General features: G+C 39.8%; 1 protein-coding gene across 4 annotated transcripts in view; it reads left to right on the forward strand.

Moving 5' to 3' along the window:
* The first annotated feature begins 263 nt into the window (after positions 1-263).
* Positions 264-14,110, forward strand: part of RFX2 (regulatory factor X2) — a 167,039-nt gene continuing 153,192 nt past the window's right edge. For all 4 annotated transcript variants that reach the window (XM_027851244.1, XM_027851247.1, XM_027851248.1 and 1 more), the window contains exon 1: positions 264-328. The gene's annotated coding sequence lies outside the window, so the exon portion shown is untranslated. The remainder of the gene's footprint in view (positions 329-14,110) is intronic.

Consider the following 14,110-nt stretch of genomic DNA (forward strand, 5'->3'; position numbering starts at 1 on the left):
TCCCCGCCGGCAGGAAGCGCCTGGTCAGGCTCCGGCTGGGTTCGGGTGCGCGCACGCGCGCTCCCTGCGGCTCGGGCTCGGGGCGCGAGGGCAGAGGAGGGAGGAGGAGAAGGAGGAGGAGCTTAGAGGAGGGAGGAGGAGGAGGAGCGGGAGCGGCCGCGGCGCCGCCGCTGCCGCCGCCATAGAGACAGTAGCCGTGGAGACTGTTACTTACCAACGGGGAGCAACACGCAGCCGGAGCTGCCGCAGCCGCCGCCGGAGCCACAGCCCGAACTCCAGGCCGAGCCCGCGAGAGGCAGCGCCGCCGCGGCCCCCGCCGCCGCTGCAGGTGACCGATGCGAGCGAGCGAACCCCGACCTGGCTAGCCCGGCCCGGAGGGGGAAAGTTTGTCCGGCCTCGTCCCTCGCTCCGGGCCGGGCCGGGCCCCGCGCACACGCTCCTTCCGCACGCCACACGCCGCACTCGCTGTCACTCTCGCCCTGCCCGACACCTCACACGCACTAGTCCGGAGCCGGGCCGGCCGGTGGTGGGAGCGCCATGGAGAGGCTGGAGGACCCCCACCCGCCCCACTCCACTTCGTGCACCCCTCGCCCTCTCTCCTCCCAGGCTTCGGAACCCCAGCCGGCGCCGGCTGGGGGGCGACCCTCCCCCACTCCCGCCCCCCTTTTCTTTCTCTCCCCTCTACTCTAGGACCCGGCTCACTTTCTTTAAGGACTTGGCAGAGTTCGGCAGAGTTGACATTGACTTTGGGACTCTCCCCCCATTCCTTCCTTCTCCCCCCCCCCCCCCCTGGACTGAGCCCCCGGCCCCCCCCCCCCCTCCACTTACTGGCTCCTCCCTCTGCTGTCCTCTCCCTCCTCGGCCCCCTCCGATCTGGTCGCCGCCCAGGCGCTGCCACAACTTCCTCCCTCTTTGGGGAGTCCCTGCCTCCCCACCTTTCCCTCCCACTGCAGCCCGAGGTTCCCCCCGGCGTGGTCCGGCCGGGCCCCCGCCCCGGCTCCTGCCTTCTCTCCCGCTGCCTCCGTATTTGGACGGAGCGGGGACTTAACAAAGTTTCCCCTCGGTAGCCCGCTTTTAAAAAGACGAACAGTGTCTCCAGACCGAGACCCGGAATCTCCTTGGCATCGTCCCCCTCCCTATTATTCAGACCTAAAACAAAACGCCCTCCCCATAGCATAAATGCTTTTCATTCTTCACCCCCCCCCCCGCCCGCCCCATCTTAGAAAAAGCGATCGGGTCCAAGTTCCCTGCTTTTCTTTTTCTCTTTCCATGATTTTCACACAGCGATTGCCGACATCAAACTCCTCTCCATCTGTGTAATTTATAGTGTGTTTCTTCCTTGCAGTTTGTTTTAAAACAGATTCCAGGACCCCAAAGCGAATCTCTGTCCTAACTTTACGGTCTTATAGTGAGTGGGCGTTGGCGGAGTGACACTTTTGAACTAGATACTTAAATGAGACTTCTAATCTCACGTTATTCCTGCCATTCCTATGACTGAACAAGTGTCGTTTTCCAGTTTTAAACTCTTGGGGTTTTGGCAGGAATATAAATTAAAGGGTGGGGGACAACGGGAAGTAATGGATTACTTCAGTACTTGTTTAAATTGATTTTTCATTTTTCTCACTTCCCCATCTCTTTTGTTTTCTAGCCATTTTCATCCTTTGTGAACTGACTGCTGCTTACTTTGTTCTTCCATTTTTGTCAAACCCCTTTTAGTGTGACTACTGAAGTTCTAATTCTTACCTCCTTTGTTTTTAAAAAATTCTCCTGGGCAAAATACATGGTATAGTGGGAAAGAGCACTGACTATCCGGCTTCAGTTGATCCAGCTCAAACGGCACCTGTGACACTTAACTGTGTGGGCAAGTCACTGAATCTTGCTGGGTTTCAGTTTCTGCAGCTCTAAAAAGAAGTGTTTGAACTCGAAGTGTTCAACTCAGAGCCTCAGAAATGCCTTTCTTATCTCAATGTATGACCCAGTGAGATTTTTCAGTTCCAACTTTTTTTCTCACTCCCTTTTGTTCCAACTCCCTGTATTTTTTTTTTTTTTTGAGTTTCCCTCCTTTCATTCAAGCATTGAAACATTGTTTTGTAGTGGGTTTTATTTTAAGCTTGTAGCAAAGAGGTATCATAGTTTAAGAGGAAAGAAACTTCTTCTCTGGCTATTTGAATATACTTTCCATTCCTTTCTCAATGCTCAGCCTTAAACGATATGAACTAACTTTGGAAACAGGTACTCACCTCACTCAGGGCAAGAAAGGGGAGTTGATTGGATTAATTTTACTGTTAGCATGTACCTCAATTGGAAAAGATGGATAGCTCAAATGGCTTTATGTACTTGGCCAGTCTTCTTGCACCTTTATTGGATTGTAAAAGGCTACTCTAAAAGTGCCATGAAAGAAAAGTGCCTGGGTGTGAGGTTCTGAGATACAGGCTGTCCCAAAATTTTTAGTGCCATTTTAGTAATCAGTTACTAGACTTTTGGGACAGTCTATATCTCATAGCTAGTAAAGCTCAAGTAGCTTAAAACAGTGGGGGCAGCTAGGTGGTGTGGTAGATAGAGTACTGGGCCTGAATCAGGAAGACTTGAGTTCAAATGGGGCCTCAGATACTTAACTAGCTGTGTGACCCTGGGCAAGTCACTAAACCCTGTTTGCCTCAGTTTCCTCACCTATAAAACAAACTGGAGAAGGAAATGGTAATCCACTGTAGGATCTTTGCCGAGAAAACTCCAAAACTCCATAAAAAGTAACCAGTTATTGAACTCTTTATATGTAAAGCCTTCCCAAATAAACTAGTGAGCCTTGCTTTCTACTTCTCTTAATTAATTCATTAAATTAATGAATAATTTAATTACCCAAAGTAAAAAAGCAAGTTATAGGCAGTTCATAAATTTCTGACTTCCAACCAAGAGCCTGAGTTACCACTGTGGAAGAGATCCTTCACCTTAATTTAAGATGACCACATTACTTATAGTTTACCAGTGTTTGCTATTAAAACATGACTTATATAAATACATATCATTGTGGGTTAAACTGTGAAACTTTATCTGGAGCTTATTCTTGTGCCTTAGGGCTTCCTACCCACTTGCTTATCCCAATATATTGTACCATTTTCCTTAAATTTTACCTTTAGATTAAAGGTTACTAATGCATTTGGAAATCATAGGCTACTACTCTCAACATTGTAGAGGACCTTAAGGGACTTCAAAATATAAGAAAATGAGTGATTATTTTCATCATGTAGTCATAGACATGGAAGATCCCTTATCTTAATATTTATTATTTTAAACATTTTAATATCCCCCAAACAATAAATACATTTTATTCTGTGCTTTTAATTTTTATATTAAGAAAATTAACTTTAAATAATTAAGGAGAATTTGGGCAGTTATGCTACGTCCAGAAGCTATACTTAAAAAAAATATATGTTTTTGTTTTTTTTTTTTTTGCAGGACACAGTTCCTAGTTAAGATAGAGGTTTGGAGCTTGAGACATATTTGAGATCCATTTTTATTCAAATGTATTAGGAACCATAAGATCACCAGGAAAGTAGGCATAGGAAAAAAAAGGGGGGGGAACATTGTTGATATAGGGACATCAGCCAAACTGGTATGTAGGCTGGAGAAGAGAGTGTAGGAGAGACAAGAAGTATCAAATAGAGAGGAAAACCATGACAGAACAATCCTTTGAAAGTTCAGGACAAAGAAGGAATTGCTGATGTGCTTCGTCTTTGCCACTTCCTAGCTTTCTTACCCTGCACAATATTTCTGAGACTAATTTCCTCTCTTGTAAAACGGGGATAATAACTCTTGCAGCAACTTACCTCACTGCCTTATTGTTTGGTTAGGCAAAACAAACTAAACCCTATTAAGTTCTGTAGAGATGTAATTTATAGCAAAAAACAAATATGGATTTGGATGGCACCAAAAAACTTGAACTTACTATGTAGAAAAACTTCATGAATGGAAATTCTTGAGATGATTTCTAATGTGTTGTGCCATGTTTTTGCTGTGTAGGAGACTTGACAAACTGCTAATTTGGTAGACTAGGGCAGCAGTCAGTAGTTGAAAGGAAAATCAGTTGGACCTTAGATAACGAGTTGATTGTAGCTAGCTAGATAGAAACCAACTCAAAATGACTGTTTAAAAAATATTGTATGCTGACCAGCAAAAAAAAAGTGTTCAACACATAGGAAGCAGTATCATACTTTTTTGATTGGTTGAATTGATGAACGTGAAATAATTTGGTTTATGGAGGAAAAAAAACGAAACCCAAATCCATAAACATCACAGAATGCCAAAGCTGGAAGGACCTTAGCATTGCTCTACCCTAAACTCCTCATCTGGCCTAGAGATGAAGTGATCAGCCTCGGGTAACAAAAGCCAAGTATATAGTAGGTCTCAACTATATATATCTTTTGGCTTTAAATCTTGATTCCTTAAATTGTACCATACTTCCTCCACTGTTGAATTGAGTTTCTAAAAGTTGCTTTAGGGTGGGGACTTCAAATTTAGGTTACAAATGAGGTCAAATAGCTAGTTCAGGTACGGAATGAGAAAAAAAAAGTAATTTTGAACCAAATTCTGTACCACAATCTGTACCACAAATGTAGATCTCTCTAACTCAGTACTAGAGCATCATGTTTATTGCTAGGTTGTATTGAATGGCCAGACTGCAGGCAGAAGTTATTTCCTGCAAATATTTTGAAACCAGTTTCCCTTCTCTTTTATCTCTCTTTTGAATGCCAGCTCAGTTGGAGTTTAGAAATAGGCCATTTGGAGCCTAGGACTGTACTGAGGTACACGCCACAAGTCAGTCCTCAGAAGCAGCGTTAGTTCATCTCAACTCTTTGTCCTGGAATTATATTTCTAATGCCTGGAGCATGAATTTGGCTTTTGTGCTTCCAGTCTTTGTTGCTTGCCTGCTACTGCTTTATTCTTGTTTTTGCTACTTGTGAATTAATCAATTTCCTAAAAATGGATCTGACTTTCTACTAGATTATGAGTAGATATACATCTAGACTATACATATACAAAACTAATGAGCCTGGAATGTTGTGAATCAGATAATATGTTATATAATTTATCTTTAAAACAAAAAATGGTTATGAAATTCAGAACATTTTGCCTTTTGTAATCATGAACACAAATGCTTCATATTTAGAATCTGCTCATAGTGACTATATATGCTGACTTTCTCCTGGTTTTCTAAATTTGAACTTCTTTTTATATAAAACTATTATTCCAGTTATGTGAGATCTTTGCTGAGGTGATACTATTCCATGAGGGGGAAATTGATTTCATAATAAAAGATTTCCAGTGTACATTTTAGCAAAAAAAAACAAAAAACAACAAGAAGAATTAGTAGGGGAAAACTACATTCTGCAGGCAGACCATTAGGTTGGCAACTTTATTCAGTATTTAAATGTGAAGGCTGTTGTTAGAACATTTTACAACCTTTTTTTGTTAACTTGGATATGAAAACCATAAATTCATGTAAATATTTATTTTATATGGTACTAAATCATAGTGGAATAAGAGTGATTCAGTTAACTTTCCTTTTTGCAATCTGATATGCTATATATTTGATTTACTTATATTAGCTGAAGGGAACAATTTCATAGATAATCTGCAGTTGATGTACATTAATGGAGTTAGGGAATGGAGGGAGGGGGAAGCTTCTTTTGTGTTTGTTTTATCTGTATGGGATCTTACCAATGCATGGAAATGGTTGATAAGCCACAGGGCAAGTTAATGAAGCAGGTTTATAAAGCACTAGAATTTCAGTAATTATATTGAGCTATAATTTCACAACATAGGTACTCCCTCTACCTGGCACAGATCACAACTCAGCTATGCACTTGATTCCGTATGGTTTTTGCCCATTTCTTTCTGTAAATCCTCTATGGAGTATCTGTCTAACACATTAGAGGCCTTCCTCTAGTTATCTGAATATTTTGTGGATGCCTGTGTTATGTCCAGGCTGTTCATCTGTTATTCCTTACTCTTACTAGACATCTAGATGGCATAGTGGATAAGAGTGTTAGATCTGGAGTCAAGAAGACCTGAATTCAAATCCTGCATTTGACTTACTAGCGCTATGATCCTGGGCAAGTTACGTAATCTCTGTGTGCCTCAGTTTCCTCACCTGTAAAATGAAAATAATAATAGCATTTACCTCCCAGGGTTCTATGAAAATCAAATAAGATATTTATAAAGTGTGCTGTATAAATTTTATTATTATTATTCCTATATGATAGTCAACAAGCATTTATTGGGCACAGTGCCAGGCACTTTGCTAGGCCCTGGGAATACAAGGACAAAACAGTTCCTGCTCCCAAAGCTTACATTCAAACAGGGGAAAGAGCATGTATGCATATAAGTAAGCACAAAGTAAATACAAGGTATTGGGGAAGGGAGGAGGCACTAGGAGTTGGGGAAATCAGAAAAGGCTTTGCAGAGTAGGTAGCATTTAAGATAATTAGCTTTGAAGGAAGCTAGGGATTCCGTGAGGTGGCAATAGGGAGAGAGTGAATCCCAGACATAAGAGACAGGCATGGCCAGGAGAAATAGAATATGTGTCCAAGGAACAGCATTTTGGCTAGAATTATGGAGAGGTTGTGTGCAAATAAGCCTGAAAAGGTAGTCTGGAGCCAAATTGAAAAACAAAACAAAATGCCATGGTTTATCCTAGAGGCAATAAAGAGCCACTGAAACTTTTTGAGCAGAGGAGTGATGGTTAGACCTGTGCTTTAGATTTTTAACTGAGTTTTCTTTCTCCTGAGAGCTTTAATAATTTCATTCTTTTGTTTTCATATTTCCGTATCACTTGCTCTGATTACTTTCCCTTTTCTAGCAGTTCTCAGGACTGGACCTCAAAGCTGTCTCCTTTTCCTTTTCACTGGCTTCATTCTCTGCCCCAAATTACTTTTGAGGGGATAGAACTGGCCTCAGCTAGGACCAGTCCCCTTCCTTTAGGCCCAGTGGATGCTACCCACTTCCAACCCCTTAACTGCTGGTGCCCTACTCCAGTTGCCTGGGTTTCTTAGTTCTGTAAATGAACACTGCCACCTTGGGCAGAGCAAGCTGCTTGCTTTCCTGTACCCCCCACCTCTGTCACATAGGGTGGAGGAGGGCAGAGTTGAGTTCTGTGGTTGATTGCCTCAGAATGAAATAAGGGTGGGGGACAGTGCAGTTAGCGGACCGAGATTACAGCAGCAGTAGTAAGGGACTTGCTGATGGAACCCAGGCAACAAACGGTGTCAGGTCAGGTGGTATGGCCCTGCCAGAACTCAGGGGCTGATGGGGAAGGGGTGCTGAGCAAGTGTGTTAGGGATTAAGCCTTCTCAGGGTTCTTGGTGCTTTAGCACGTAGAGACAGCTGTAATTGTGCTTTACTTTTTGTTCATAATTCATATTTTGGAGAGGTTTGACAGGTCGTGAAGATTGGAGAAAATGGCTAGTCTGCTATCTTGTTGGTCACATGACCCAGAAGTTCAGAGTAATGCTTTAGAAAGATCAGTTTTGGATGGGAGAAAGACTGTAAGAACAGCATACATTTGTATGGGTGTTAGGCATGCCTGGCACATAATAAGCACTTAATAAATACTTTTTTCATTCACTCATAACAGTGCTTTAAAGTTTATTCATATTGCTTGATTGCCAACTTAAAGGAGGAAGAGATGGGACTGAATTGCTATCAAGAAGTTGGACAGTTCTTTTAACTCTACTGTGAACACCTGTCTTTTTTTAATATAGATATTCTCTCAGTGCAAATCTTGGCACATCATAACCTCTGAACAAACCAAATTGCAAGTAACCAGAAAGGTAACAGAGAGAGACCAAATGTCATTCCTAAAATGTGATGCCTAGAGTTAATCAAGCTTGGTGGTAGCAAGTAGACTGCAACAATCTTTCCATGCTGACCAATGTGTAGGAAGTGGTGTGAGGAATGCCATGTAATTAGACAAGGAGATGGGCAATCATGTGTTAAGAGTTGGACTTGATAGGTAGACAGGCTGAATGCTCTCTTGGTGCCCACACAGTAAAAAGACCTACAGGAAGGATTCCAGTACACTGAGTGCTTGCTGTGTGGAGAATCTATGGGAAGGACATGGGCAAAATTGCACAAAATGATACAGCACAGACTAGTTATGGTCTATACCAACAGAATCCTTACACTGCTGTGATTATAGATTCATTGAAGTTTTTAAAGTTTGCAAAGTGCTTTTTTCCCAACAATCATATAAAGGAGATATTCCAAATATCATTCTCATTTTGTTAATGAGGAAATACATTCTGTGAGTTTATAAGTTGTCTGTAGTCACATAGCTTAGTGTCAGAACCAGGATTGAAATCTACATCTCCTGACCAAGTCAGCATGCTACACTATACCATGCTGCCCCACTTTTCCTTCCTTCTTTCCACAGAGACTTTTTTTCTATAGAGACTTTTTAAATTCTTTTTTTTTTTTTCAGTTCTAAATTCTTTCCCTCCCCTGCTAGAGGCAGTGAGGGGGCTTGGTATCAGGAAGCACTGACTTCATATCCAGCCTCAGACATTTACTAGCTGTGTGACCTCTCAGCAAATCATTTAATTTCTGCTTGCCTCAGTTTCCTCAGGTGTAAAATGGGGATAATAATAGCACCTACCTCTCAGGGTTATTGTGAGGAACAAATGAGATAATAATTGTAAAGTACTTAGCACAGTGCCTGGCACATAGTAGGTGCTGTATAAATGTTAACATCTAAGTGACTCAGTGGATAGAGCACTGTGCCTGGAATCAGGAAGACCTGAGTTCAAATACAGCCTCAGACATTTGCTAGCTGTGTGACTCTGGGCAAGTCACTTAATTGCTTTTTGCCTTAATCCACTGGAGAAGGAAATGGCAAACCATTCCATTGTCTTTGCCAAGAAAACCCCATGAACAGTGTGGTCTGTGGGGTCATGGAGAGTTGGACATGACTGAACAACAACAACAATAATATTATTATTACTCTTTCCCACCCAATGAGAAGGCAAGAAAAACAAAAAATACATAGTCTTATGAAAACAAATTCCTGTATTAGCCATGTTTCAGAAAAGAAAGAAAGAAAAGAAAAAAAAAGAAAAAATACTTCAATCTGCATTCTGAGTCCTTCATTTCTCTATCTGGAAATAGATTTCTGTTGTTTTTATTCAGTTATTTTTCAGTTGTGTCTGACTCTTTATGACTCCATTTTGGGGTTTTGTTGGCAGAGATACTGGTGTGGTTTGCCCTTTCTTTCTCCAGCTCATTTTACAGATGAGGAAACTGAGGTACACAGGGTTAAGTGACTTGTCCAGTGTCACCCAACTAATAAGTGTCTGAGGCTGGATTTGAACTCATGAAGATGAGTTTTTCTGACTCTAGGCCTGGTGCTCTATCACTGTGCCACTTAGCTGCCCCCTGGAGATAGATTGCAAATTTAAGCGTGAGTCCTTTGGAATTGTGTGCGATAATTGTGTTGATCAGAGTTACTAAGGCCTTCACAATTTATCATCTTTACATTATTGCTATTATTATTTATATTGTTTTTCTAGTTTTGCTCATTTCACTTTGCATCACTTTATACAAGTCTTCCTAGGCTTTTCTGAAACCCTCCCCATCATCATTTCTTACATATTCCAGCACATTATACTATAACTTGTTTAGTCATTTCTCAGTACATAGGGATTTTCCCCATTATTTGCCACCACAAAAGAGCTGCAATAATATATTTCTTTGATGAGTTTTATATCACATCTTGCACAGATTTTTATTGGTAATATGCTGCAGCCTGCTTGTACGTGCCATTCATCTTCCTGTTGCCTTTTGAGTGATCTTCACTGAGATTCATAGAATTTCAGAGTTGGAAGGAACTTTAGTGTTCTGGGGCTAGGCACAACAAATCTCATGCCTTTTCCAAATGTTGACTCTTCAGAAATCTGAAGAAAGCTATTATGTCTCTTCTAAGTCATCTTATCATCAGGCTAAACATTCCTTCAACCAATCCTTATATGGCATGATGTCAGGGCCCTTCATTCTCATGGTCAACACCAGTGGAAGCCATTGAGCTTATCAGTGTTCTTCCTAAAATATAATGTCTAAGACTGAAAATAAGACTCCAGATATGGTCTAACCAGGGTAGAGGATAGCATAAAATCTTTTTAAATTCTGTATCCTATGGTTCTCTTAATGCATCTTCATAAAATTGATTCCTTTTGCCTGCCACATCTCCCTCCTTTGAGGCCTAATCATTGTGATCCTTATGTTGTAGCTACTTAGCATTACTAGGAGAATGTTGATGCTAAAAAAATGATTATGACAGTATAGAGACTTTACTTAAATGTAAACCACCAGGATCTTTTTTATTTATTTCTGGGTGTTCGTTTGTAGAACCTATCCATTAAAGAGCAACCCAATGGGTTACCCATTCAACTGCTTGTTATTATCAGGGCAATATGTATTCTTCATATATTTTATTTTTCCTAAAGCACGAAAAAACAAACCAAATTATGAGATACGCAAATTTAACTCTATTCATATGTAAGAGTTGAACTTGATAGGTGGACAGGCTGAATGCTCTTTTAGGGCCCACAAAATAAAAAGACCTACAGGAAGGATTCCAGTACACTGAGGTCCAAATTCCTCCACTTTAGAAGTTTTTGATGAGGACAAGAGACAAATACCATTCACTTTTTCTTCAGACTATACTCTCTCTAGGATTCTTAAGAAAATGAGGCAATTTGCTATTAAATGGAAAAAGCACTGGATCTGTAGGCAAAGTATGTATTTCAGCACTGTGACTTACTAACTTTGTGACCTTGGCAAGGTATTTAATAAATCTCTCTGGGCCTCAGTTTACTCATTTGTAAGCTGAGAAGTTGATCCTAATCCACAAGGGCAAGCACAGGTTGAGGAAGTAAGTTCAAAAAGAGGGTTACAGTAGATTTACTAGAAGACCCCTTCTATTTCTAAGTACTTTCTTATCCTATGAACCTACAATCACCCTTTTAGAGCAAGAGGGGGTACAAGGATAATCATATAGTTCTCCTTCAGTCCCCTGAGAATTTGACGGAGAAATTGTGGCAGAACTGAGACAAAATTTTTGTGTTGTAAGGAAGACTTATAATTTTTTACTCCTTGAGTTCAAAACTTGTATGGCCTATGTGTTGTCCTGTTGGAGCCTTTGAACTTTTAGTGTACGTATGACTTGAAGGACTGCAGAATAAAATACCTGTGCCAACTTATAGAGAGTGGGATTTTCTGGCATTAAAAATGTACATTTATCAAAAGATAGGCTGCCTATCCTTAGTCACACCCCTTTTTGGAACTCTGGTCTTTTGCTTCTCAGTTAGGACTCAGTGGACTGTCTAGTAATTTAGTCAAATCTTCCTCTGACTGGGGAAATATTGGTCAGTAACAATGGTACTTAATGATGTGTTTTGTTTTTATAAACTTCATTTTTTAGAAACAGTAATTTCTACAATGTATCAGTTTTCATGAGGAAAATAACCTGATACACTATGTGTACATGTTGTTGCTTGAGGGCAGGGACTCTCACTGTTAGCACAATGCCGGACACAGTGTTTAATAAATGCTTGTTGATTGATTGATTTTGCCACCATACCTCCCACCCATTACCCCTAGTTGTATCCTCCCTTGGGAATCTCCATTATGCTAGTGAATTCTAGGAAGGAGAAAGAAAATGAACTATAGGAAAAGACAAAAGAGAAAATATGGAGGAATGGACAGCAGGACAGCAAAAAGAAAACTGTTTACAATTTTCCCATCTCTTTATTCTCTTGTTTTTTACACTACTTCTTTAGAACAATAAATGTGTTCCAGTAAAGTTTGCTTTCAGTTAATTTCTGTCAAGTTGAATACTATTTTCCCCACTGAGTTCCACTATAAAATTATATTTGTATTTCATTGGGAAAAAATTGAGCCCCTGGATGTTTTTTTTTTGTTATGAACTTAAATACCTCCCCTGGAAAGAACATTTCTATAATAAAGAAGAACACAAAAAGGACTCTCTATGAAACAAAACCTCCATTTCACATTACTTGCTTTAAAAAAAAGTATGCAACACATTTTACACATTACTGTCCTGCTTGTCTGTGCTTCCTTCCCAGTTTCCTTTTATTCACTTTTATGCATTCATTTTTTTCTTTTTTCTTTTTCTTTTTTTTTTTTTACAAATTACAGTACTTCTTTATGTCCTCACTATTGCTAACCTTTCCTGACCCCCTATCTCTTCCTCTCTCCTCCATTAACTGAGAGAGAGGAAAAAAAATGAACCCTGTCACTAATAAACATAGGCAAGACATGTCCGAATATGTATCTTCCTGCATTTTGGGTTTACCTGTCAAACTTCATCAAGGTCTTCTAAAGCAGAACACCTGCAGCAACAGGGGCCACTAATGGGTGCATAAAGATCTCTGCAGGAAACATATTGACTTAGAAAACTACATATTAATATCATCTTTGTTTTATTACATTTTTATTTATTTTAGAAAACATTTCCCAATTACATTTTAATCTGGTTCCTACCACATATGGGAGTGCTGTGGTGTAAGTGGTATCTGGGCTGAGTGTTTGACACCTGTGCTCTAGAGAGATGGTTGGTCTTTGTTTTGATCAGAGTTCTTAAAGTTGTTTTTCTTTACAATGTTGTTGTTTATTTGTAAATTGTTATCCTAGGTCTGTTCATTTTACTCTGTCAGTTCATATTACCTAGGATTCTCTGAAATCATCTCTTTCATCATTTATTTTTTTTCTTTTTAAATATATTTTATTTTGTTAAATATTGTCCAATTACATGTAAAATTTTTTAACATTCATTTTTAAAAATTTTGAGTTCCAAATATTCTTTCTCCTGTCATTCTCCAGTTGTCTGAGAGGCATTCTTAAGACCCCTTAGATTCTAGTTCTTTTTTTTTTCCTCCCATTTTAATTCTCCTTTAAGGATCAGGAAGTTTGTTTTGCTAACAACTATTCCCTCCCAGTGTTGGCTTTCCTCTTAAACATCTCTTCCTCATCCCCACTTGTTTCCTGAGTGACTTTAATGTATTTCTACACCAAACTATTTATGCCAAACTATTTGTGTGTGTATTCCACTTTTTTTTGTTCATTTCAGACGAACCCTACACTTCTCATGTACCTCAATTATGAGAAACAGAAAATTCTGTCCTTTTCTTCCTTCTTTCTATACTTTCTCTTTCCTCACTTAAAACTTTCAGAAAAGGACAGATCAACTCCTAGGTCCTCTCTTTTCTTTTTTAACTCCCTCAATAGCCTTTAAAGATAGTAAGGTTCTGAAAGCTCACTTTTTTCTGTATTAGAATGTTAGCACTACATCTTTATGTAGTTCTTTCCAGTTACTCAAATAAATTTGCCTTTCTAGATTCCTCCAGACTGTTGTGTTTTTATTTCATAATTCCTACTCAGCTCTGGTCTTTTCATCAGAAGTATTTAAAGACTTTTTCCATAAAAGTCCAATTCTCCCCAAACCTCCCACAAAGAATTATACCCAGATTTCCTGGGTATATTATTTTTTATTGTAAGCATGTATCTTTTGCCTTTTGGAATATTCCAATATTCCAGGAAATCTTGTTTATAGTAGCAGCTGCCAAGTCTTCTATGATCTTGACTGTAGTTCTTTGGCATTTGAACTACTTTTTTTTTTTTTTTAATAATTTTAGTATTTTTTCCTTGATGTGGGAGCTCTGGACTTTTGCTATGATATTCATTCCTGAAATTTTTCCTTTCAGGAATTCTTTCTTTCTTTCTTTTTTACTTTTTAAAAATCTTTATTTATTTATTTTTAGTTTTCAACATTCACTTCCATAAGATTTTGAGTTCTAAATTTTCTCCTCATTTCCCCCTTCCCCCCACCCCAAGATGGTGTGCAATTTTTAAAATTTTTTTTTAATTTTTTAGACAGTTGGGGTTAAGTGACTTGTTCAGAGTCACACAAGCTAGTAAGTGTCAAGTGTTTGGTCTGAGGCCGGATTTGAACTCAAGTCTTCCTGACTTCAGGGCTGGTGCTCTATCCACTGCATCACCCAGCAGCCCTGATGGTGTGCAATTTGATATAGGCTCTACATAT

This window comes from Vombatus ursinus, unplaced genomic scaffold (genome assembly GCF_900497805.2).
Source record: "Vombatus ursinus unplaced genomic scaffold, bare-nosed wombat genome assembly UNPS02009173.1, whole genome shotgun sequence".
Taxonomy (NCBI): domain Eukaryota; kingdom Metazoa; phylum Chordata; class Mammalia; order Diprotodontia; family Vombatidae; genus Vombatus; species Vombatus ursinus.